General features: G+C 45.2%; 1 protein-coding gene across 7 annotated transcripts in view; it reads right to left on the bottom strand.

Annotated features, from left to right (window-relative positions):
• The window catches only part of MGAT5 (alpha-1,6-mannosylglycoprotein 6-beta-N-acetylglucosaminyltransferase), a 336,998-nt gene that overhangs the window by 264,486 nt on the left and 46,069 nt on the right, over positions 1-26,443 (bottom strand). For 2 of the 7 annotated variants that reach the window (XM_064586440.1, XM_064586441.1), the window contains exon 3: positions 10,621-10,728. The exons of the other annotated variants lie outside the window; for them this stretch is intronic. The gene's annotated coding sequence lies outside the window, so the exon portion shown is untranslated. The remainder of the gene's footprint in view (positions 1-10,620; positions 10,729-26,443) is intronic. 7 annotated transcript variants of the gene reach the window in all.

Raw genomic sequence — 26,443 nt, 5'->3', positions numbered from 1 at the left:
ATCAAACAGAGACAGAAAATCACAGAATGTTGACATCAAAGAGTTGTTGGACCAGCATGCAGTAAAGGGTGGAAATCATTATGTTTTTCTAAACAGAGATTTAATGCTCCATCCCCACAGAGTGCAGGGAAGTACGAGGTACTGGCTACTATTTTTATAAAGAGAAAATAGAAGCAAACAAAATACAGCTGCAGCCAGCACCCAGTCCTGAAAAATCAGCTTCCACAGGAGAACAGCCCAGCAGCCCACAGGTGGCACAAAGGAGAAAGTGGCTTTCAATCAGCAGGTGGTCCCACAGCTGTGACCACTTTGCCTGACGGGTGCTGAGTCTCCAGCCCCATCCTAGGAGATCCTGGCTTCCGGGACCCACCAGCTGCCCAGTCCTCTGGGGAGCCAAGAAAACATACTGCCCTCCTGTGAGCGGTAGAGAAGGGAGGCAGGGACGTGCAGATCAGAACGGGGGGAATTCGGTACTCTGCGGATTTAGTCAAATTATACGGCAAAGATTTCCCTACAAAACACCAGCTTAGCAGAAAAACTCCAGGATGGAATTTAATGTTTACTTGCGAATCTATCACCAATTTTGGAAGATATGAAAAGTATTTAATTTCTCTGAAATGATACACATGCACCATTTCCTGGTGTGCTAATTTCTACCTTCTGTTAACCAAAATGTTTTAAGACAACTTAATATGCCATGAGAATACATTTCAAGGGAATTGGGGAGCTACACACAAATACCACGCATTCAGAAAATCAACTTTTGTCTCTTTCATACTTACTGGGCGTCAGAAACAGCCCAGTGCCTAACACAAGTGAAGCTGTAATATAAACTCTTCAATGGAAGGGGAAATGTGATGCAGTTATCAAGAGTGAGAAGTAGTAACAGAAAGGTTACAAAGCAGTGGTTCCCAAATCTGGCCCACCACCAGACCCACATGGAGGAGGTGCTGCTAGTTGACTCCTGGGCACAACCCTAAGAACCTGCTTTACTTGGTCTACTACGGTGGATCACAGGAACCCACAAATATAACCTGCCCCTCCTCCAGGTGATCTGATCACAAGACAGGTTTGTCAGTAGCTGCTGTAAGAAGGATGCCAAGGGTGGGTAGACTGTGTTCACCCACACTAAGGAACACCAGGTTCATAGGCTGCTTTGTACAGAAATGCCCAAAAGATCTCAGCCACCTTGGAGGGAGTCCAGATGGCCCAAGACAGCCATGCCTCTCGTCCAGCTGGACTCAAGAGCAAAAGGCCTCCTCCAGCAAACTTCCTGGACATCGCTGCCAGGTGCTTGGCAGTTCTGCAGAACCCTGGGTCAGAATGCTAGAAATCTTCAGAGCTAGAGAGACTTTGGGAGCAAGGAGTGAGCATGTCCAATAGTGCATTTGCACGGCCCCGTGATGGTGAAGCTCACGGAGGGCAGCTCACAGAGGATGGCTAACAGGCTCAGGGAGTCCAAGAGCCAGGGAAAATAAAATCAGTTTCATTCTTTAATAGAAAGAACTCCAAGAAAGTAGGCTGTGTGGCTACCCTTCTTGGTTACACAGGGTTTAAAGAAACTTTTCTTTCTAATTAACCAACAGTTTCAGCTACAGATAACAAGGTCCAAAAAGGGCTGTGTTAGATTGCTCCTGTTCCCTCCAATTCTGTCTTCCATAGAATCAGAAAGTGAGCAGAGCACAAGCATCTCCTGCAGTGAGTGGCAACGTGATCGAATTCCGCACAGTGCAGTAGGAGCACAAGAAATATGAGCAACTTCAAGGTCATCCTCTTCCCTGGCCCTTCCACCTACCCTTTCTTCCTCCCTGTTCTTGGGGCCACACCAAGGAGAGCAATACTAGAGACAGGAAAGCCACCCGATGGAAGGAGCCTGGGCCCAAGACTTCAGTAGAACAAGCACCAACCCAGGCAACTTTAACATAACTCCATCCTGTCCAAGTCCCTGCCATCAGGTTTCTGTTAGAGCAGCTGTACATGAATCCTGGACAAAGGTTTTCTTTCCTACATGGAACATGTTAAGAATTACTGATAGCAACAAGAGATCTCTCCACACTTGCCTCTTCTTGCTCCATCTAACAATATGGCAGACACAACTGTCCTTGACTCCAAAGGATATCAAGTTATACCAGGAGATCCAAAAATCTCTCTTTAATACCAAACCTCAGGTTTTAAGTGTTAGACCACCTGAAAATACAAATTTTCCTCTTTTGGCCAACCAAAGATGGAGGATGGCCTCCATCTACCTTCCAAAGTGAATTTTCTACCGATAATTGCCATGTAAATTATTCACAATTTCTGGAACGAGTCTAGCATGGCTTTGCCAATACGAATGCTGTTCCCTCTGCCTAGAAGGCCCTTCCTGACCTAGAAAATTCCTCAACATCACAGCCAAGTTCAAATGTAAAAATGTCCCAACTCCTAAGGGCTTAGAGGATTTAAAAATTGGACTTAAGTACACTGTGGTATATTTTCCTCTTAACCCTTGAGTCTGCTAGGTTCTTTTTTTTTTTTTTTTTTAAAGATTTCATTTATTTATTTGAGACAGAGAGAATGAGAGACAGAGAGCATGAGAGGGAGGAGGGTCAGAGGGAGAAGCAGACTCCCTGCCGAGCAGGGAGCCCGATGCGGGACTCGATCCCGGGACTCCAGGACCATGACCTGGGCCGAAGGCAGTCGCTTAACCAACTGAGCCACCCAGGTGCCCGAGTCTACTAGGTTCTTGATGGCAAGAACTATTTATTCATCTTTGTATCCCTGACACCCCCAACCCCCACCACTGCATGCATCTCAGTACCTGGCACAGCAAGAACACAATCAACATGCAGTGAATTAATGAATCCAACTGTTGAATTAACCATGTTATCTTGAGAGTAATTTTGAAAATTCAAAGGCAGAGGCTAGGACTTAAGGAAATCTTCTTGCAAATCCAATAAATACAAGTATCCCCCATAAACTATTACAACTTAGTCTGTTAAGACAAGAGACACAGCCTTTAAAGGCTAAGAGTAGAGCTAGAGATCCGTGAGCATCAACTATCATTTGTTAGGAGGTGCACTTAATGGAAAAGCAATTTTGCACCTAACAGAAAAATAATTAGCTAGCGTACTATGAAATCCCAGCTGTCATTTTTTTAAGTGATCATTTTGCTTTGAAAATAAATCAAGAATTGATTGAATCAAGAAGAAAACACATATACATTAAACAGTGTTTTAAGAAGCTTTATTAAATACTATGTAGATTTTTTTTAACCCTAAAATGTAAAAGAAACAAAAAAACAAGAACCTTATACATACGTTCCATGCTTGTACCAAAGCTACAGCCTAAAGTCTTCTCTCTTCAAAGATAACAAAAAAAATATTCTTTCAAACATCAAGGATAGGTCATGGGTCCTAATTCCCAAGGACAAGGCAAATCTGGACCAAGTCAATGCTCAGAGGAAATTTCCACTTCTGCTATTTGCGTACAGCTCAGCACAGGACTAAACAAATGTCCAACAAAGGTTAAAGAACAATACAGACAATGAGAAAATTCAACTACTAAAAAAATACCCTGTCGAGAATATTAAACAGGAGCCTAAGAGGAGCTACCTTGAATGATAAGCTCAGACACAGTTTTTTTTTTTTTTTTTTAAATTCTACGAAGATCGTCTTGACCTTTTACCCTGGAACTCCCAAAAGTAAAACAGGTCTTTCTTGCTCTTAAAATCATAGCTTTTAAAGGTAGAGGGACCCTCAAGACCACATGTTTTAGATGCCCAGGCATATTAAGTGACTTGCTGGAGAACACAAGCCACTGATAAACACATCAAAGCCTGGACCCCCACCGGTGCCCAGAGATCTAATCCGGGGATCTTCTCCAGCACAGCACACAGATTAATAGGCACCCCCTAAAACTATCTTCACAAATAAAACCAACTCTGGAAAAGGCCCACACAACCCATTGTGAACATCTTCCCAAAACACATGCATGTGTGCACACACACATCCCAGCAATTAATAGAGCACAGATTACAGACATTTAAAAGCACAAACTTGGGGTATCTGGGTGGCTGAGTCAGTTAAGCAGCAGACTCTTGATCTCAGCTCAGGTCTTGATCTCAGGGTCTTGAGTTCAAGCCCTGTGTTGGGCTCCACACTGGGTGCTACTTAAAACAACAACAAAATGATGATAATAATAATAACAATAATTAATAAAGGGCAAACTTTACAATGGGATTCACTTAATGTAGCAGGTACTAAAAATTTAAGAATGAATGAGACTAAAGCAAACACATTCCACAAGGAGCTCATAGTACATGAGGGGAATGGAGCCTACAAAATTACAAAATTACAAAACCACGAGCCACATCCCATACTGGAGATAAAAACAGGGTATGATGGGACATTTCTGACTCCATGATTAAAATGTTTGGATCTTTCTTCCCTCTCATTGCTAGGGTAGCTTCTAGAAAATTATACTCTAACTCAAGTGAATAAAAAATAACAACTGTTACACACAATGCCCAGAATGAAGTCAAAAGACTATTTCAGAACTTTTGAAAACAACATTCTTCAGACAAAGGAAAATTCATACTTGCAATTTTTTTTTCTAAGTCAAAGTTCAAAAATGTCGATGGTATTAAATGTGTTGAAGACTAACAAGGATTCGACTACAGTACAATACCTGCTAACTCAGAGTCAAGTCACCGTCTTGGGTAGGTGAGACATGAACCCCTGGTCTGGGAACCTGAAAGAATCCACACCCTTGATAGTTCCAGAGGTTGACAGCCTCCATTAAGCAGGACACCAATGGCAACTGTGTTCTGGGGACATTTGAGATCAAAGACCATGAAAATAAAACAGACATGTGACCTTCACCGCCACAGCCACTAATAAAATACTGGACCTTAAGAGTCTGAGTAACCCACGCAGGCCACGGGGAACAGACTGCTGGGCCCTGGTACAACAGCCCTCAATGCAGCTCTTTACTGGCTTCCTAGAGCAAGCGTGGACCTGGTGAACCACGAAATAACAACTGACAGAGAGACATAAACACTCACAGGAGGTATTTCACCAGGGCCTTAACCAGCGCAGAAGATGGGGGCAATATTGAGGAAGACTCTAGAAAGGGCCGGTGAAAGAGGCAAGATTTCAGAACCCGCTCAAACGAATGGGACGGAACAATATTCCCCATACATAGTCTGAGCAGTCTACACCTCCAGGGCCAGGGAACGAATTCGTGTTGGAAGGACCCAAACTCCTGGATTCTAAACATAACTTTGTTATTTCATAGTGTGTGAGCAAAAGATCAGATTGATTCAAGCATTTATGATTACTGCACAGCACCCAGATACCGCACCTTTGTTCAGGCTGCGGACCAACTAACTGCGGGGGAGACTCAAGAGGGAATATTCGACCACTTGCGTCCTTGTCACTGCCCCAGGTTTTGTCAGGAAGGAGTGACCCAGAAAGCAGGTGAAGCATCCTAACAGAGGCGTTAGTACAGCCACGAGCACAACTTTTTGTGGCCCCCTTCCCGCACACCTAATGCATCCTGTTCCCCCTAAGGCAGAAGGAGAACTGTATTTTAATGCTTCCATTGCAGACAGCTCAGAGAAGAAACTTACTTTTCCCAGAAGTTGGCACATGTGTTTACTTAGGAAGATGTATCTATCCAACACTAGCAATAAAACCAATTCAGCTCACAGGGAATTATTCCAGAGAGACAATGTCACCTCTTTCTCCTTCTGAAAATCAAAAGGGGGTTGGAAAAAAAAGAGAAACAAATGCAAATTGCCACTGGCAGGGTTTCATGGGGAAGGTACACAGAATGATTCAAGAGCAATCCAAGGTTTGCAGCAAATGCCTATTCATTAAACCAGTAGGAGGTGCAACGCCATCTGGCAGCCATGTCCAGGGGAAGATCTATTGCTCAGGATCACTTCGGATCAGCCAGCAAGTTTATTTTTACCCTTTTATGCACAGAACTACAAGGACATAAATGTCGGCATTAGGCATGCCAGGAAGGCTTAACGAGACTGGAAAATGAGATCCAAAACTGGGGTCCTGCCAAAGCCAGCTTTCATCGTGCTTGATGAAACAACGTCCTCCCAACGTTCAGGAATCCCAGCAAACCCCAGTGTCCCCACTGGAGACTCTTTAGGAAACCGCAAGGACTTCGGGCATATCTGGGAGGAGAGACTGCCCTGCATTCGCTGATGCCAGGAGGCTTGGTGAGGGGGACGGAACACTCCCACTGAATCCTAGCCTCGGGAGCCTGGCTGCGCAGGAGAGGGCAAGTGCAGCTCAGTCTGGGCACGAGGCCAGCCAATCGATGGGTTCCAGGAACCCCCATAAGGCCCCCTTGGCAGAGTTCTCCCTCTGGGGCTTGCTCTCTTTGAACCTCAACATAACCAACCAGAATCTTCTTTTTCCCAAGTGAAGTTACTGCTTTTTCTCTAATGGAAACATAACACTTACTCAATGCCAAAAGTATGCTCAGTGCCAAAAAACCAGAAAATCACAAAGAAATTTAAACAACTATTTATCATCCGACCACCTGCAGATATCACTTGTAAGATTCTGGAATATTTCTTGCTCTCTCCCACCTCCCCACCTCTCTCTCACTCGCTCTCTCTCACACACACACACACACACACATATACATATATATGTCTCATATTATTATGCTTGTTTTCTTATGGCCTGCTTTTAGGTCTTACCACATTTTAAACACTTTGCCATAGTAAATATTTTCCAGCAACAATTTAAAAGCTAAATAGTACTCCGCTATGTAACATGTTTTATTTAAATAATCCCATGGTATTAGGCATTTATTTTTCTATATTAAAAAATAACAATAAACTTTCACCCTTACCTTTGCAATGTCAGATGTTTCCTTAGACTAAAGCAATCGCCAAGTCAAATTAGAGGATTTCTAGGCTTTTGATGTTGTAATATTCCCACAGTGTCTTTCAGAAAAGTTCTACCAATTTATGCTCCCCACTAAGAGGGTGTAAGAATGCCCCTATACCATCTGCTTTTACCTAAGCTTCTATTATCTGTATTTTATTGTCCTTTAAATTGGACGATTTTTTGCCAGATAGGTGGCAATTAAATTATTTGCCAATTAAATAGGTAGAAAAGACTATTGCTAATAAAAACCACAACCACAACATTTCCCAGGCACTTACTATGTACCGGGTACTGTTGTAAAATTTTACGTGTTTGAAGTATATTAACTCCACATAGGAATGGCAAAAATGAGGCACAGGAAGATGAGGTGATGTGTCCACCTGGGACCTGGAAGAGCTGGAGTCTGAAGACAGATAATCAATGGTAGTAGTCTAGACTCTTAACCGTGACACCACACAATCACATGAGGGACTACCAAAAAGAAGGAGAGGAAGGGACAAGATTAACACGTGGTAGAGGGATCACTGAAAACGTATCCTCATCTTTATTCACATGTTCAACGTCACCATTTGTGGTGACGCGGAACATCACCAGCATCGTCCAACCATCAACGTCGTTCAACCACCAAAGTCACCATCACCTAAGTGATGGACACAGTCCTCTGATCCAGCAAACCAAATCTAAACATCGACTCTTAACTTCCCGCTGGCTCACTCACCAAAAAGTTGATTCCATGCTGATTACTCTGGCATGGAACTCTTTGCCTGTTCATACTAATCGCATAAAAGAGAATGGGCTTACTTGTTTTCGGGTGTAAAAAATGATTTGGGATCCAGCCATCCACTGGTAGGTACATATCCCACAGAACTGAAATGGCTGGAATAGATACTCGCACACCCATGCTCACAACAGCATGATCACAATAACCCAAAGATGAAAGAAACCCAAGTGCCCACTGACAGAGGAGTGGATAAACAAAATGTGCTATATACGTACAGCAGAGTATTATCCAGCCTCGAAATGAAGAAAAGTCTGACACATTCTACAACATGGATGAACCTTGAAGACATCATGCTAAGTGAAAGAAGCCAGACACAAAAGGACAAATACTGTATGCTTCCACCTATGTTAAGTACCTAGAATAGGCAAAGTCATGGACAGGAAAAGGAACAGTGGTTGCCAGGGGCCGGGGGTGGGAGGAACAGAGAGTTGTTTAACGGGTACAGAGTTACAGCTGGGAAGATGAAAAAGTTCCAAGACATGGATGGTAGGGATGGTTGAACAGCAATGTTAATGTACTTCATGCCACGGAATTGCACACTTCAAAATAGTTATATATGTATTTCACCAAAAATTAAAAAAAAAAGGATTTGGAAGGTGAAGGGCTGCCTATGAACTTTCTATCTACTTAGGGTGCTTCAGCCACTTGGGCCCTAATCAGATCCTCATAAGCTCTTCTGGGAAATGCTACTCAACAGAAGTTGGGGGCATGGTGCAAATGCTCAATAAAAGATGAAAAAGCCTCCAGAAACACTCAGTCTTTAATTGCAGGGACCAACTTATCTTACGATGCTCACATAAGTGAATAGTCTGGAATACCAAAGGAAAAGCAGAATCAAATAGCCTAAAAAATCACATTTGCTACAGGAATCAAAGAACAAATGGGAAAATGCTCAGGTGAGCTTTCACGAATGACTATGGAGAATAACAAACCACAGGAAAAGGTCTTAGCACAAGCCTGTACATCAACTTAGCTCAGGTCATCGTGGTTAAGAACATCAGATGCAGAAAGACTGCCCATCCAAAAGCCAGCACCCCGTGTCCACCCAGATTTGAGGTGAACTTATTGAGAAGGATACTTCTGGGATTCAGAAAGACAACTTATGGCTAGTCAGCAGCTCACTGTATTCACAAAGCACCACAGAACAGTTTCAAAGACTTACTTTTTCAAGACTCAAATTCAGAAATACCGTCTTTATGACTTGTTTAATAGAGGGTCACTATAAAACCCCAAAAGACTGCTTCATCCCTATGAGACTAAATAAAGTTGTTCTGAAGAAAGGAAAGCTAGAGCTATCAAAGCTAATACATGTTACTACTGCCCAACCTGACACTGGATTAGGGTAGTTAACACAAAGACAAGAGCTGGGCTCCCTTCCCAGGCCACCATCTTAGGTCTTGCTATCTCAAATATAATCCCCTATTGTACAATAAAGAATTTGACTGGTCTTTGTCCCTGGTTCCTAAAAGGGATACTAATTCCTTGGAATTTCCTGAGGAACAGAAGTGTCTTTGTTCTTGACAAGTGCCTTGGATCTCACCTGAGTTTATGCTAAGAGATGAGAAGACTTGGACTAGAAATTGATCACCAGAATGACCAACCATGTGAAGAGAATGCCAGGGCTTTGAGCCTGCCCAGTCCAAAGGGGAGTGGAGGGGGCTCAGACTGATTAATTCATTAGCCATGTGGATGAATTCAATCATGCCCACAAAATGAAATGCTCAATAAAAACTCTGGACTTCAAGCTCAGTGAAGCCTCCCCAGTTGGTGAATATGTTGATGTGCCAGGAAGGTGACACGCCCTAATCCCAAAAGGAGAGGGCATGGACACTCAGCATCTGGAATCGTCTCAGTTCTCCTCTCTCTTCATTTGAATGGTCCTGATTTACATATTTTAGATTAAAACTATAATCCTGAGTATAGTGCTTTCCCAAGTTCTGTGGGTCATTCTAGTGAATTATCAAACCTGAGGGGGTCATGGAACACCTAGGTTAGTAGCCAGTTGAAGTGTTAGGGTCTGGGCACCCCACCTGCAGCTGGCATCTGAAGTAAAGGCAGTCTGGTTGGGGACTTTACCTTTTAATTTATGGGATCGGCACTAACTCCAGGTGGTTAGCATCAGAATTTATTGCAGTACACCATTTGGTGTACCCTCCCCAACCCTGCACGCACACACATTTCCAGTTGACTCAAGTGCTGTACAAGGATTCAACACCCAGCTTCAAATGACATCACTTTTATCTACTAAAATTTATGCCAACTACTACTGACTATAAAGTTTCCCCCACTTAATAGTAACTGAAATGTTTTGAGTAATTGCTATCCCAGACATGGTTCTAAGACCTTCCACGTATATTAACTCACTCACTCCTCATAGGAAATTCATAGGGTAGATACAGTTGTTACTTTCATCTTATAGATGAGGGTGCTGAGGCACAGAGAGGTTAAGGAACCTGCCCAAAGTCACATGGTAGAGGTGGCAGGATTCAAAGCAAGTTCCTTGCCTCTAGAAGCTGCGCCTTAGCCACAAGCCTAGTGGAACTGTCGTGAAACCTGGTCCCCCATCCCTCTGAAGGGCCCTGGGTCAATGTTCTTCTTTATCCCCATTTACTCCCATTCTCCATCTTTAGAATGGGCACATGCTGATTTCCTCGGGGCAAAATGTGTGCATTCTGGTGACAGAAATATCCAGCTTCAACTGTAGCTCAGGAAAACTAACCGAGAAACAGGTTGTCCTGGGGGACATGAATTATTTCCCCGAAAGTCTCTTCCAACAAAAACACAAACAGCTAGAGGGTACTAGATATAAATGAAACTGACAAATTTCACTGCAGTAGATGAATAGATTCAAAGTTGTTCCCTTGCATTATTTCCCCCACCATGGGCAGAACCTCTCCATGATCAACACAAACCCTCTCTCCCCTCTTTTTTCCTATTACTTACATTGTTAAGCATACTTCCTCGTTTTTATTAAGTTGGTATTACAGTCTGATGTTCTCGGTATCTTCAGCATTGCAATTTGAACTTCAGGCGGTCATGGTGGTCATTTTCCTGGTGGAAATTATATAGTAAAGACAACAGCTGATCGTCCTTCTACCTGATGCACTCCTTCAGTAAATATTTTGAGCCTCTACTGCATGCAGGAAAGCACTTAGGCACCAGGCCTCCGCAATAATGACGACAAAGCCTCCCTGCCTGCGAGCATGGTGCTTACACACCAGCAGGAGAGACAAAGCAGCAATAAGTGAGGGTGGGCATGGATGTGCACATGCATACATGTGTCTAATTCCAGGCAATGATCAGTGACGTTTAAAAAAAACAAAAAACAAAAACAGAGTGAGTACAGATGTAAGGGAAGTACAAGATGACGTGTATGGCTGGAGTAAGATCAGCTGGGAAAGGTCGCAGGAGATGAAGAGAGAGAGGCCGGATCTTTCCAACCTGAGGCACCCAACCCCGTGTCACCTTCTCCCTCCCCTCCCGAGTCTATGCCACCAACACCTGTCATCCCTACCTGATCCCTATGCTTGCACCCTTGCTTGCCCCTTATAGTCAGTTCCTCACACAAGCCAAATGACTTGTATAAATACAAATGAGATCAGGTCACCCCCCCTCCCCCAGCTCAAAACTCAGAACACATACAACAGAGTCAGAATGAAACTCACACTGTACCCTGGCCATCAGGGTTCTGTATGTTCCAGCACTACTCGCCTCTCGACTTAGCACCTTGTTCCCTTCACTCTGCACACGCCTTCATGATGGGCCCAGTCTGTCCCCACCTCAAGCACCTCTGGGTGCAATGGCCTCCTCCTGGAGCTCTTTTCGTCATGGACACTGCCTCGACTCCGTCGTCATGCAGCTATCTGCACAAACATCTCTCCCTGAAGTAGCCTTCTGGGCCACCACATCTAACCTAGCACCCAACGTGTGCCCTCTACCCCTTGCCCCATGGGATCCTTCCTCTCCCACATCTCCATCTGACCTATGATTCACCAATTTCTCTACTTCCTTTGTCTTTGTCCACCTCTGTTTCCCCAGTGCCTAGAATGGAGCCAGGTACAAAGGAGGAGCTCAATAAATACATGTCAGATGAAGAAGTGAATGACTTTGATGAAGCCGTCAAACTCATCATCTACGGTCCTGTGCATCCAAGCTGTCTACACCACCTGACCAGAGACAACACACCTCGGATCAGTTCTTATTGGCTGCAAGCTCAGAAGGCAATGTCTTCCATTCCACAGAGAGAGCTGTTCCAATTTACCCTGTGATTCTGATACTAAGAGGACAAGGACACCCGACATAACTATTTGACAACCCAACATTTACACAAAAAGACCCCAAAGAACTTATTGGTTGAGAAGTTTACCCATACTGTGAAGTAAGGAGCTGCCATTTCAAATCCTTTCCATGAGTCAATGGATATACAGAATTTCCAAGGAGGCAGAAAATGTCTCCAGTGCCCACCTTCCATGCACAGACTCAGCCCCCACTCACTGAGCTCCTCTGAGGTGATGACTATGGGCTCGGCCCTGGGAACACAATGAGCCCTAACAGGACTTAGGTCAAGAGGCTTGCAGAGTCTAGTAGAGGAGACAGACAAGACTGGCCATCTTTCAGCCCACCACTTATAAACCTCAATGCTTTGTACTTTAAACCACTGTCGGGGGAAAAAAATGTGTCTGTCCCTACACCTTAGTGTGAGGAATCAGTAACTGAAAGGTGTTCTGCTCTGGCAGGGGTGGACTCAGCCCCCTTAGTGGAACCCAGGTCTGAGTGGAAATTGGGGAGCTCATCACAGATTAGGGAACGGGGAGAGGTAGTGAGAGAAGAACCTCACAGTTACCTGAAATCTCACCCCTAAAGCTGCCTTCAATACTTTCCAGCAGTCAGAACCAACTTTTCCCTGGACAGTGGTAGTAACGTGGAAGACAGGCTCACAGGGACTAACAGAGCCTTCCAACTTGAGGCCTGGGAAAGGGAATGTACTTTTGATGTTTGTAATCCAGAGGCCCTCCAACTTGTGAGGGCAGGAGAGCCCCTACCATTTTGAGCTCCCAGGACACCAGAGAAAATCCTGCAACATGGAACCCCTTCTTCTGAACCAGAACAATCCAACTGACAGGACAGGGCACATGTAGACACAGGCCTCTGCATCTCAGAAGAATGCAGAAAATATTAAAAAGTCCCATCTCTCTTGTTTTCCTGCAGAATTTGTTTTTTCCTCAGTTCTTCATTTCAATACCCACTGGCACTCAATGGCAAGTAAGTCGTGGCCACAGATCTGAGCAGGTTAGGGAAAGTGAGATTCAAATACAGGAAAACTTTACCCCATCGCTTAATGGCTTTTTCTGGGAATGAAAAGACACCTCTATAATGATCTGGGGGCCAAATACCAAAATTACTACAGAAATGAAATAAGGGGCGCCTGGGTGGCTCAGTCGGTTAAGCATCTGCTTTCTGCTCAGGTCATGATCCCAGGGTCCTGGGATTGAGCCCCACATCGGGCTCCTTGTTCAGCGGGGAGTCTGCTTCTCCCTCTGTCTGCCACTCCCCCTGCTTGTGCATGCACGCATCCTCTCTCTGTGTGGTAAATAAATAAAATCTTAAAAAAGAAAAAAAGGAAATAAAATAAGACATGCCACACACACAGCCTTCATTGGGCTGCACAGTAATTTTGTTAAAAATGACAAGTATTTCTTCTAAAGAATGATAATTAATACTGCCTTTACATCACCTGCCTTTTTTTCTTTTTCCTCCCCCCGCCCCACCTCTTTTTTTTTTTTTTTTTTTAGTTTTTCTTTTCTACTGATACTTTCCTGCATTGGCAATTTGGCAATCAGCAAGTGAATCAACATCATCACTGTCAGGCATTTTCTCTGGGAGAGGAACACGTTCATCAACACTTTCCCATACATAGAGGCATTCCCATTTGGAAAACAAGGGAGTGGGGATGGGGTGGGAAGTATTAGAGCATCTTTCCTACGCCATAGCATTCCGGGATTCCCGTGCACCTGATTACAAAGCCACAGGATGAGGTTCTGCCCATACACTCTGGACTTAATACAAATGACTGTAAAACAAGGAAAACTCTCCCTTGCCTCTACAATGCTCGCCCCATAGGCCAGCCTAGCCTTGTCCTTCCCTCAAACATTTCTGAGTACCTCTGTCAGGCACTGAGCACGTGACGATAAATAGGTACAATTCCTGCTCTCAAACTGTCATGGGGAGACAGACACATGGATACATCATGAGAACATGAAAGTGCAATCCATATGTGAGTTCCACAAGTAATCTGTTGAGCACCTGCTACATGCAGGGTATTGTTCTGGATGCTGGACACACATCAGCATACAAACGTGTATACAAGAGAGTATGGGATATACATGGGGTACAGAACAAAGAAGAAACGCCCCTCATCTTATCCAGGAGGATCAATGAAGGCTTCTTTGAAAAAACCAAGCCCAGGAAGGAACCTTGAAAGATAAGATGAGGAAGGCAGAGCAAGGTGTCCCCGACAGGGAGAAGAGCAGAGGCATGAGTGAGCTGTCAGCCACACTGGAGGGCACCATTCCCTGCAGGCCTGGGACACAAGGGGAGGCAGGGGTTGCCAAGTCCAGTCTTGGGCAGCAAGACAAGGTAACCAGGGATCTTGAATGCCACAGCAGGACCCAGGGCCCCCCTGTAGCTGAAGAATGACTTTGGAGGGTCTTGAGCCCAGGAGTGACAGGATCCAATTCCCATCTCAGATAGAACTTCCAGAATTGGCTTTTATTTGCAAGCACTGCCTCTCCTGCATGAGGGGCTTGAAAATGAAAACAAAAACAAAAACAAAACCAGACAGCTTTAGCAAGTGGATATAAAGTTCCAAAGAAGAAGGCATATAGGATTCTTCCCTATTTTGAGAAGATGGCTAGAAACCACTCAGGAGGGAAGAAAGAAGAGAATGTTTTTTATAGACCAAAAAATTAAGTGAGCAAAAAGCAGCTTCCCAGAGACAAACATCCCTGACTTAGCAATTTTGCGAGAACTGTTCGTTTTCATCTCTGCTGGGACTAAGAGAAGCTGCGTGGCAAACACTTTTCACGTCTTGTGTGGCCTGCTGCCACATAGCACCTCAGCAGGAACCACACCAACCTCCCGAATTGGCCGCCACAGCTCATGGTGAATGAGCCAGCCACTGACAGATCCAGAAACCAGTGAGAATACATATTCTCACCACAGATGATGGTTGCAGAGAAGGTTATTTTTTACTAAATAATACTTTTATGTTAATTTAACAGCTCAACATTCCCAAGGGCCTTCAAACTAAATATTGATTTCCTCCCACTACATGGAGGGCAATTTCAGACCCTTGTGGCCCAAACTTCAACTATTAAACATCCCATCCATTCTGTCTCTATAGACAAGACACGCTTACTACTCAGAAAATGGTAGCGTGAATACATCAAAGCCATAAAATTGCATTGCCATGTTATGGCTCCCAATCTAAATCCAATTATAAGCTTCTCTACAGTGTATCCAACTTATTGACCACACTATAAGCTTATAAGCTACTCTAGCTTCAAATGGACTGGATTACTTCAATACACAAATTCCAACTTAATGTCCATACAATTATCTGCCTTCCACACAAAACTCTAAAGCCCAGCAAGTGACATAATTAAGTTCCTTGTGTTCTTCACTACCGAAGCCAGCATATTAAATGTTACTACCCTGAAGGCCAATGCTTCTGTGAGTGAAGCCACACATGAGCTAGACTGGAAATTTTTGTTAATCTACCACTCAAAGTTACCAAGATGTTTAAGTGCCACATTTTGGAATATTTCAAATGTCTCCAGTCACCATCAAAATCGAGAGAGACGGGTTAAAATTAGTCTTCTCTTTATGTACCGTATAATGAATTCCATTTATGTAACATCCAAAAACAGCACAACTGATCTGTGCTGTTATAAGTCAGGCCAGTGGTGATGCTGGGAATGGGGGTGAATGGAAATCTCAGCTAGAACGGGGGCACCAGGGGGGTGCCAGTTATTGTTCACGTTTTGTTTCTTGATCTGGGGACCGTGACAAAGCCACCTTTGGCTGTGACAAGTCATCAAGCTGCACACTAGCAATGTATACACTGTTCTTTACGTATAAATCAACCAAGTTTTAAAACATCAGGGTGGAGGGCAAGATTTGTCTACTTTGCGAAGACCCTAAGAGGCCAGAATTTCAATCCTGTGTGGCATTCCGAAGAGCACTGATATTGCATGGACAGAAACCAGATCGACAGAAACAACTACATGCTTTCCTGGACCCACTTCCATTCCCTTTCATTCATTTTTCTTACAGATCTCAGCCATCCTAACAGGGGCATACCTACCATAGGGGACACTCAGGGCAGATCACTACCTAATAGTCCCTCTTCCGTATAAGGAAATTATTTCCAGTGATGTGCATGCAATAATCAATCATCGTCATATTCTTGAGTCATTCTTTAGTTTTTAAGCAACTTTTTTTTTTTTTAAGAGAGCAAACACGTGCAACAGAGGGAAGGAACAGAGGGAGAGGGAGAGAAAGAATCTTAAGCAGACTTTCATGACCCTGAGACCAAGACCTGAGCCGAAATCAAGAGTCAGACGCTTAACCGACTGAGCCACCCAGGTGCCCCAACAACCTTTTTGTTAAATGTCAGTTTTTAAAGTGACTTCTAAAATTCAACTAAATACTTCTCCTACTACGTAAAACATACACTTGCCAAACAACATTACACTTAGGAGTTCTCAGTCTTTCACGGTTTTAAATTTTAATTACACGTAAAAGTTCCAAATGGTCACAAAGAGGGACAGCCTTGAAGAACCTCCAGTTCCATTTTTTTGTCCCCAACTGCGCTATCGTTTATTGTCAAGCTCTGTGGAAACACAGGAATATGCTGTACCGCAAGGGCTGGAGGCATGAAGCGCACCCAGAGCGAATACCAACAATCCTGAACTGTTAGGAACAGACTCTCCCAGCCACCTGTGCAGCTCAGTCCATGTGCGTCAGGGTCAACGGCAGACGGGAAATTCTCTAGATTAATTTCCGTGCAGAATACCATGTTTATGAAATGGCAGGTACAAGGGCGTACTAACGGGCGCCTGGGTGGCTCTGTTGGTTAAGCGACTGCCTTCGGCTCAGGTCATGATCCTGGAGTCCCGGGATCGAGTCCCACATCGGGCTCTCTGCTCGGCAGGGAGTCTGCTTCTCCCTCTGACCCTCCTCCCTCTCATGCTCTGTCTCTCATTCTCTCTCTCTCAAATAAATAAAATCTTTAAAAACAAACAAACAAAAAAACAAAAAACAAGGGCGTACTAACCTTAAGTGTGTATATATAAATATATCTATTAACATTGCTATATAGCATTACTCACAGCAGTATTTAAGAACTTAGACCAACAAGAGTTTTTCCCAGGAAGTATTTATCACTGGCTTTGTTTAGAACGGCCCACACATTGTGACAACAACAACAAAAAGCAGACCAGACCGGCTGAAGTCAGCTTCCTTGCTTTGGGTCTCTAGAGCTGACACACCCCCTGTAGCCACACCTGGAGAGTACCACGCCCACTGCCGCGCGCGGAAACCAGGCAAACAAAAGCCCGAACATCGAAGTTCAAACACAAAAGCACTTGTCTTTCCCACATTAAGACAGCCCTCACGGTTTATAACGAGGGTGGGGAAAGGTTTTCAGACCTCAGCACTATTGACTATTTGGGCCCAACACTATGCTGTGGGGCTGTCCCGTGCGTTGTATGGCATTTATCAGCACCCTGGGGCTCTACCCACCACAGAGCCAGTAACACTCCCCCAGGCTTCCCCGGATATGTGCCAATGTCCCTGGCTCACCACCAGCTGAGAATCACTGGGGTGGCGGTTAGAACACCTCTGGGAAAGTACACAAGAATCAGGCACAGTGCTTGCCCCAGGGAAGGGGCACTTTGTATTTTTTTTTTTTTTTTTTTTACAACCTTTTAACTTTTTTTTTTTTTTTTAAGATTTTGTTTATTCACTTGACAGAGAGAGAGAGAGCACAAGCAGGGGGAGTGGCAGAGGGAGAGGGAGAAGCAGGCCCCCCACTGAGCTGGGAGCCCAACTTGGGGCTCGATCCCAGGACCCCGGAATCCTGACCTGAGCCAAAGGCAAACGCTGAATCCGACTGAGCCATCCAGGCGCCCCTATCCTTTTAACTCTTAACAAGTACATCTATTTCTTACTCAAACACAAGTTTAAATACATCAAGAAAACTAAAGAGACAAGGCAATGAACAATGTCTAGGCAAGTGTACCACTGAGGAAATGCCAGCAGCCCCCTCAAATTAGTTTTCCTTTATTTTTTACTTATTTTCCAATATTTCCCTAATGAACAGAAAAAAAAAAATGAACATCTTTCCAGAAAGGTCATTCTGGTCAGGAAAGACTTTCTATAAACATGGAAATAAACGGTCATTTTAAAGAAATGGAAGACCGTTTCTGGTCCCTCCTTAGAATCACTTATTTTACACACAATTATAACTTTCTGTGGTTTCTCCAGAACAAAGCAGAATCAAAGCAGCAAAGCTGAATCTCAGTGGAAATGCAAGCATCCCACCCCCAGGGCCTCGCTGAGAGCCCTGGTCAATACTGCAAAAAGAATGAAGGACCTAAAGCCAGGAAACAGGTTGGAGTCTCTGTCGAACAATTCCCTCTCACCCTGGGGCCCTGACCAAACCACAGCCTCCCCACACACCAGGTTTTATTTATGAGATGGAGGGGTGATGTGCACTTCACAGTGCTTCCAAGAACAAACGCCTATGAAATACATGGAAGTTTTTATACAGACGTCAAACATTATAACCTTTATTGCAGGGGTATACGTATAATAATCCTCAACGAGAGGTAACCCTTGGCTTTACCACAGGAGTTTAATCACTGAAAGCAGCCCTGGTGTTGGTTTCACCAGCATCAACAACAGATTCAAAAGGGTAAGAGTATCCAGATGTAAAAGCCAGTTGAGCACAGAGGTGAAGAGCGATGGGCGGGGCTGCCTGGGTGACACCTGGCCATCTTTCTTCAGTTCTACACACCTCAGTCTGTCTACAAACTGGGGATGAGAGTAGTACAGTCAACAGTCATTATCTGCCATAGTCATGTTCTATGAAGTCACAGGGAACACTGATTTCAGGAATACTGAACCAGTGTTCCCAGGGGAAACACAGGGTTAGGTTCCTATGAGGCTCTGGTCACAACATTTCTGTCAATGGATCAATTCCTAATCGTGTTTTAGGTGTTTCTGTTTTGAGACACCTTCTTTCACACAGACAGTTGACTCATTAAACCTTGACCTCACAGCCAGTGGTAGTCTAACTCATGCTTGAAGACGCTTACCTAACACACGCATACTCTCCATCAGGCACATCACTGCCTTCCCGCACTTCGGAATGCCAAACAGCACTCTAACACTATGCTCAGGGGCCATTTTAAACCAGAAAATCACCCGAGGACAGTTCAAAGAGGCCCCAAAAAAGGGGCGCTAATTAGACCACAAAGAGAACACTCATCTACAGCATGAGAAACAAGAAGGCAGGGCACTGCCTTGTTCAATCTCGGCTGGGAACGTGCATTAGGCCACTTATGTTTCCCTGCACTCTGTGAATGGCCACAAAAGCACCACAACTATTGGTTTTGTTACAAACACATTTTATAAACACATTTTAACAAGCAGCCAAATATTCAAATACAGAATCCTCACATAACGAGGACTGACTGTACCTGCCTCAGAGCTGCTTTGATAAGTCAGTGAATTCAGACAGATCAAGCACTTAGAACTCTGCCACCTTGGCACACGGTGAGCATTCAATAGATGTTAGCTTTTACTGAGGAGTCAAATAGGTCCGGAAAATAGCACGTGGTGCAAAAAGCATTTAACAAAATGATGAAAAGGAACACAGGTGGTAGTAGAGAAACACAGAGGAGAGAATATGGCATGGAGGAAAGAAACCAAAACTCAACATTTCTTTCCTAAAGCGATCTCTTGCTTTATTCATTGTCCTTCTACTGATTCTCCTTCCTTTCCACTGAGAGGTTCCACTCCCTGGGCCAACTATCTACCTTCCTGCTCTCAAATGCATTCTCTGCATGCCCTGCCCTTCCTGCGACACATCATAGGAAACCACATCTCCCAAACCCGCTGGCCATCTGGTTTCCACGTAGGGTCGGCCTCTGGGAGGTGCCAGCAGAAGCTGGGAGGGCGGGCACAGGGAGGAAGCCAGAGTCTCTGCTCAGCAGCATCTCCTGCACAGATGCATCTCTGCCCAGGGGTCCCCATAACCTTTGTGACACCACCACCAACTCCCACCCTGCTGCAGCCCTGAGGGGGGTGGGCATCTTCCTGTGGCTGCAGATCTCTGGATGGACACATATTCTTCTTGGTAGCTCCCCTCCTCCACCTCCTACATGCTCACTTTTCCATAGCAGGTTCTCTGCAAAAGGCCTAGTCCAGCTTTCCTGGTCACTCTAGCACACACAGGCTCCAGAAGGATGCTATGCCCTGCAACTCTGCCAAGACCCTCCCTGGCGCACACTCACCCATCCCTCCCACCATCTCACCTCTCTTATTCTAACTCACTGGCTTCCCTGGATTGGAAGCAAATAAAGGTGTCTGGGGGGTTTGGTGTGTTTTTTAATTCACCGCTGCTGGGAACAACAACAACAACAACAAACCGTGCACTTATGAAAATATTAGAGCTACTCCTGCTTTTTATCAATTTACATTACCTCGGCCACCTTTCACCATGGGCCACTGGCCACCCCCTGCACCCATGGTTTCCTTCTGCTTAAGTGCTATTTACTTTTTAAAGACTAAGCATTACTCTCAACTCATAAATACCTGGATTAAAAAAAAAAATCCAAATGCGGCCTATGGCACATAGCCAATATTCCTCTGTAGTCAGCACTGGCCGTTCCCAGCTGCTGACAGCAGCCTGTGTAATCACTACCCGTGAATTGAGGGAAGTTCCATTCTCTTTTCTTCCCATTGTTTCTCACCCCAGTGCATAAAACTGTAACGCCTGGCCATCATCACAAGCAGGCATAAAAGAGGAATAAAAGAGTTCATGTGGATAAAAGAATGTAATAGCGAAACGATTCGGGTAAGTGAATCAGAAAATCAGGAGTCAGGGAGGCTATGGACAATGCTTGCGCCTCAATGAACCCACATCTTCTTCCCCCCGGGACACACAGCTAGACTACATCTTCTGGACAGGTGCGGCCAAGTGACAGAGTTTGAGACAACGGAACACAAATGGCAAGGGACTATCCACTGCCAGGCCTGGCTCCTCCCAGGCGGGCTCCTGTACCTGGTCCCCCCATTCCAAAGGCTACCCCGGACACCACTGCAGGATAAACCGTGGAGGGCCTGGCTTCAAAGTCAGGACCTAGCTGGCCTCGGTCAGTAAAGGACTTCATAAAAGGGATCATTACCCTACACCACCCCCAAAAGGACTTCGTAAAAGGGATCATTACCCTATACCGCCCCCACCAGGCTCAAACTATCACCTAGAGAAAACCTACACTGGGTGCCACCTGACTGCACACACAGACCCACACACACATGCAGAGAGATCCGCTTGTACAGAAGGTCACAAATGCAGGACACACACCTTTCGAATGAGCTGGCTGGACATCTATTTCAGGTGGCCTAGGGGGAATAGGAAATAATCCCCAGCATGTCCCTTCTAGAAAGATCTCTGAAAGGAAACCCATTTGGATGGGACACTCAGGAACAAGCACCTGTTCCTGGTCCCTCATTTCCTGTCAGGGAGAACAGTGCTGTGCAAACCCACTTTTACTTTATAAAGCAGAAAAAAACAAGATAAAGATAGGTCAGGGCGGGACTCACAGCATAAAAGGCACAGAGCTGGGCGCCTGGATGACTCAGTTGGTGGGGTGTCAGACTCTTGATTTCAGCTCCGGTCATGATCTTGGGGTGGTGGAATCGAGCCCCACATCAGGCTCTGTGCTCAGTGGGGAGTCTGCTCTCCCTCTGCCCCTCCCCCCACACTCTTTCAAATAAACAAATCTTTAAAAAAAAAAAAAAAAGGCACCGAGCAAAGACTCACATCTCCTAAGTAAGTGCTACTCCAAGCAGAGGGGGAGGACAGTCCACAGAGCGGGGCCAGTCCATGAAGTGTTTCCTCTATGGGGATAAGTACCCAACTTGAGGGTAAGTGTTTTGGAAACTTTTATGGTAATGTGACAGGGTAATTTTCTGTCTTTGAATCCACTAATAAAATTGAAGGTTTGTATTCTGGACCTCCTTGGTTGCTTTTTGTTTTTTGTTTTTTTTTTCACTTCCTAGTCATTTATTTGTATTGTGCCAATCCATGATGGTTTAGAAGTTTAAAAAATTGTTCTGTTCCTCCATTCACCCAGAATCCCCAAACTCTTCAGCCAAATTCCCAAGGTTCCTCCACCACCTTCCCCACTCCTTCCTGCCTCACCTGGGGTTCTCCTCCATCCTCCTGACCCAGCAACTCCCTCACCCCCACCATTTCAAGGTGGTATCTCATTAGCTACATGGTGGCAAACTCCCCATCAGCCTTTCTGATGCATGAGCTGCCTCCATGGACTTCTGTAACCATCATGAGGCTCACATCAAAATGAAGAGTTAAGTGGTCAGTCATCCATCAACACAGCTAAAATAACACAGGACTCTGGTCCCAGAAAATGGCCACGGTAAGAGAATAAATGACCAGAAACTTGTCAGTGGGCGTTACCCATGTTAATTAACCCGAGGGAGGGTCTCAGCCTGCCCGAAGTGTCCATCCATCACTCTAAGGCTGAGAGGCAAAATAAAATGGCCTTCGCCTCCCACCTCTAGGGAGGTCGACATACACAGAGAAACCGCATACTGGCTTGGGGAGAAATGAGAAGCTCTTATCAGAGTGAGTCCTCTGCGTGCGGCACCAAGTCTAATGAAGTGAGCAGCCTTCGTCATAGGAAGGGCACAGGATGTGGAGACAGCATTAGCTGTGCTGAGCAGGACTAACGGAATTGCCCATTACAGGGGAGTCCTGAACTAGCTGCAGAGAGGGATTTAAACACATACGCATCTTGGGGCACCTGGGTGGCTCAGTTGTTTAAGTGTCTGCCTTCAGCTCAGGTCATGATCTCGGGGTCCTGGGATGGAGCCCCACATGGGGCTCGCCCCTCAGCAGAGGTGTCTGCTTCTCCCTCTGCCCCTCCTCCTGCTCATGTGCTCTCTCTCTCTCTCTCTCAGATAAATAAAATCCTTTAAATAAATAAATAAATAAACAAACAAACAAACAAGCAAGCAAGCAAGCAAGCAAGCACATAAGCATCTCCTTGAAACTGAATGGAGAGAAAAACAGATTGATGGCAAGGAGGGCCAGGACAGAACAACAGAACGAAAAGGAAACCACAGGTAAGGGGAGATCCAGGGAGCACCAACCATCCTCAGAGTGTGGGTACGGTGGGGCTCTATGTAGGTCTAGGTTCCAGGCAGACCCCATTTTAAAAAATTTCCAGGGACAGAGGTACAGTAACTTCAACGTAAGACAACGTAAGCATCTTTCAGTTAATAAAGACAGGAGTCAGCAGCAGCATCAGAAAGGGACCCATGAGATATGGGGACGGGGCGGGGGGAGTGTAAATGAGCGAGCATTTTAGTTAAGTCTCTGCACTTCTCTGGATACTTGAAATATTTCACCATTCCATTTTTTTCCAAGTAAAATCAGAGAAAAGATACATGCTGTTGTATGGAAACCTCTTGCCATGAACCGGGAATTCTGATTAGATTCAGTCAAAGCCAGGCATGTCTTGTGAAGACAAGGCTCTGCTCCTCCAAGTGTGGTCTGGTGACGAGACACGTGGCTGGCCACAGCCCTGACCTCTGTCCCCGCAGCCCCCCTCCCCCTTCCCTCCGGCCAGGTGGGAAGCAGGGTTTCGTCCGCCATGCCCATTCATCGGTACTGGGCAGTGGCTATCCCACATGCAGTCCTCCAGGCTCTGGGGCACCTGTTGGATTCAGAGAAAGAGGAATGAGATGCCCACGTGCACCACAGGCAACGGGCTGGGCAGGTGACACACATACCTCTGTTAACCATCTTCCCAAAGCCTGCAGCCCCATCAAGCTGGCTCAAGAGCCCGTTCCCGCCCCACTCCAGGCGAGCTAGCAAACTACACATGGGACTCAGCTGCGCAGCACACAGCCAAGGTCAGGCACTGACATTTCCTAAGACATGACGAACGTCCGGTGGACCACAGAAAGAAATCTGAGCCCAGGTAGTGAAGGTGTTTCATTTTAATCACATCTCATGCCTGCCATCGAAGCCCCTGCCTCTTCCAAGATGACTCATCTTTGATGCCAACAGGAAAACATCATTAACTTTAAATCCCATAATCTGGAATTGATGATTAACATATTTCAATGTCTGTACTACTGGGTTAAAAAAAAAAAAAGAAACGTTTTCTACCTAAAATCTTTCCTTCTTTACACTCATTTACTCAGCTCACCATGGGGCCACGAGCCAGGTTCTGCGCTAGCTACTGGTGGTATGAAGACCAAGAAGGCCAGTCCTAACCCTCAAGGAATTTACACTCTAAATAGACCCACAAGAAGTAAAAGCCATCCTGATTCCACTCTGGGCTTTCTCTGGCAATATATGTTCACGAGATTTACTGGTGTGGCTCTGGTTTTATTTTTACCACCAACACTGCATCTTTCTCTTCTGGTCATGTCTCAAGAAATCAAAGTTAGAAACTGGTTCTTTGAAAAATGAGGGTGTTAAAAAAAAAAAAAAACACCGAAAACCAAAAAACCAGGAATGGGATCTACCAACCCCTTCAAGAAACCTTTTCTGACATCAGTATTCCTCTCTCATCACAGGCTCTGTGGTAATCAGAGTTCAAGAGTCATTTGTCTTTAGGAGACAATTATCCTGACCTAAATGGACTCCTATGGTCACACAGAACCTAGGTACAAAGGCAGGACCAGTTCCTCCTACTTAAGTCAGAAAGGAGATGCTGCGGGGAGAATGGTAACCTGCTTCCCCTCCCCCTCCAGGAAGACCCAACTATTTCTGCACTCCTGGGGGTTGCCCCAGTGTATGAAGGCCACGGGCTGCAGGTTCTGAAGGCTAGTTAAGGGATTATCAGGAAAGCAAACTCGTCTGTGATATGGCTTTCAAGTTATAAATGTCAATGACAGCCAAGTCTGCCGTGTTGGGAACTCCTCCAACAACAGGTTGACAATAGCCCAATTCGACGGCTCTGGAGGAGGCTGACAGACAGCTGCTCCTTCAGTAGTTATTCCCAAAGGAGCCAAGAGGCCCCTGCAAAGGCAGCTAGATATGGCAAGCTCAAGAGGGAAGGTGACAACATATTTGGTGGCAGATAGACATAGCCCAGGAGTGCCACACTATGCCAACGCGTCTGCCTGCTCCAGGAAAGCTGTCAACCCCACACAGTGCAGAACTGAGAGCAGGAGGCAGGGGCAGACACGGACATTTAAAAAAAAAAAAAAAAATCACAGCCCAAGGAAAGACAGAAAGAAAGATGCTGATCCTTCCCACAGTGTAAGCCACGGCAGCTGGGTATCAGGGACCGCAGACCCAGGTCCAGGTCTCCGCGATGTCAGCCTGCTACCCCCAGCTGCTGCGCTTGGCAAATCTCAGTGGGCAGTGCATGAACTTGCCCTATCTGTCAACAGTGAACTAACTGCCAAAACAGACTCCTGAAGATACACTGTTTGGTTGTGCAGTCCCTGAGATGAAGTCCCATTCCAATTAAGTGATATACGGTGGGGGGGTGGGGGGCTGGATTAAATACGCCTGTTCCATCTTAGACAAAATCCCACATCCTCAGAAATTCAAAATCCCTTTGCGGTTCTGAAGGAGACACTTCTTGTTTCTCTGGTTTCTCCCAGCAGGACAAACTCTCAAGGTGACAGCTAGAGAGAAGCCACCGATAAAAGTCACATGGTCACATGATTTTCTAGCTCTAACATTAAGGCTTTTATTTATATCAGACATTTGTCTGCTTGTGAGTTGCTGGGGTAGGATATCCCCCCCCCGCATTTTTTTCCCGTGATGTTATTACAGAGTTTGTTCAAAGACCCACATACATAAAAGAAACAGGAATTAGGAATGCTTAAAGTTTCATTCTGTTAGCCCCATAACCTTGACACCCAAATCCTAGCAGGCTGTGAAATCTGGATACTCTGTTCCCAGTTAACAACTCATTTACCAAGGTAACTCTCAAGGGTAGCCTGGGCAGTGATTTTAAGTGCTACAGACTATTCAGATGGTTCAAATAAGGAAGCACTTAGCAAATTTCTTCCTCCATAAAATACGTTCATAACTGAGGACTTAGGAAAGTGTACATCTTGAGTTCCTTGATACACAGTTCCGAGATTGTGCGGTCTTTAGCAATCACACTCTTCAATTCATCGGTTTTACTTATATTCACATCATGATCCTCTGTGTCGGATTTGGGTTGGGCTGCTCTGAAGGAACCAGCCATTCTATGGAAGGGTATCACGCTAAATAAAGTCGTGTTTGATCATGATGGAATAAAGCAATAAATGGCCTTCTGCTCCAGTCACTTTACTAATTCTAGACAGATAAAATATCCTTGCCCAATTATCCCAAGAGATTAAACTCCACCAGGCCTTCACCAGATAGCCGGAGATGTCCCCTGAGGATTAGGGTGGCACTGGGAGAGCCACCCCTCAGCCCTTTGGGGTCTGTATT

The sequence above is a fragment of the Mirounga angustirostris genome, unplaced genomic scaffold (genome assembly GCF_029215605.1).
Source record: "Mirounga angustirostris isolate CCGP_5_RB_7025 unplaced genomic scaffold, mMirAng1.0.hap1 SCAF_3, whole genome shotgun sequence".
NCBI classification, from domain to species: Eukaryota; Metazoa; Chordata; class Mammalia; order Carnivora; family Phocidae; genus Mirounga; species Mirounga angustirostris.
This window is presented reverse-complemented; position numbering and strand designations above follow the sequence as displayed.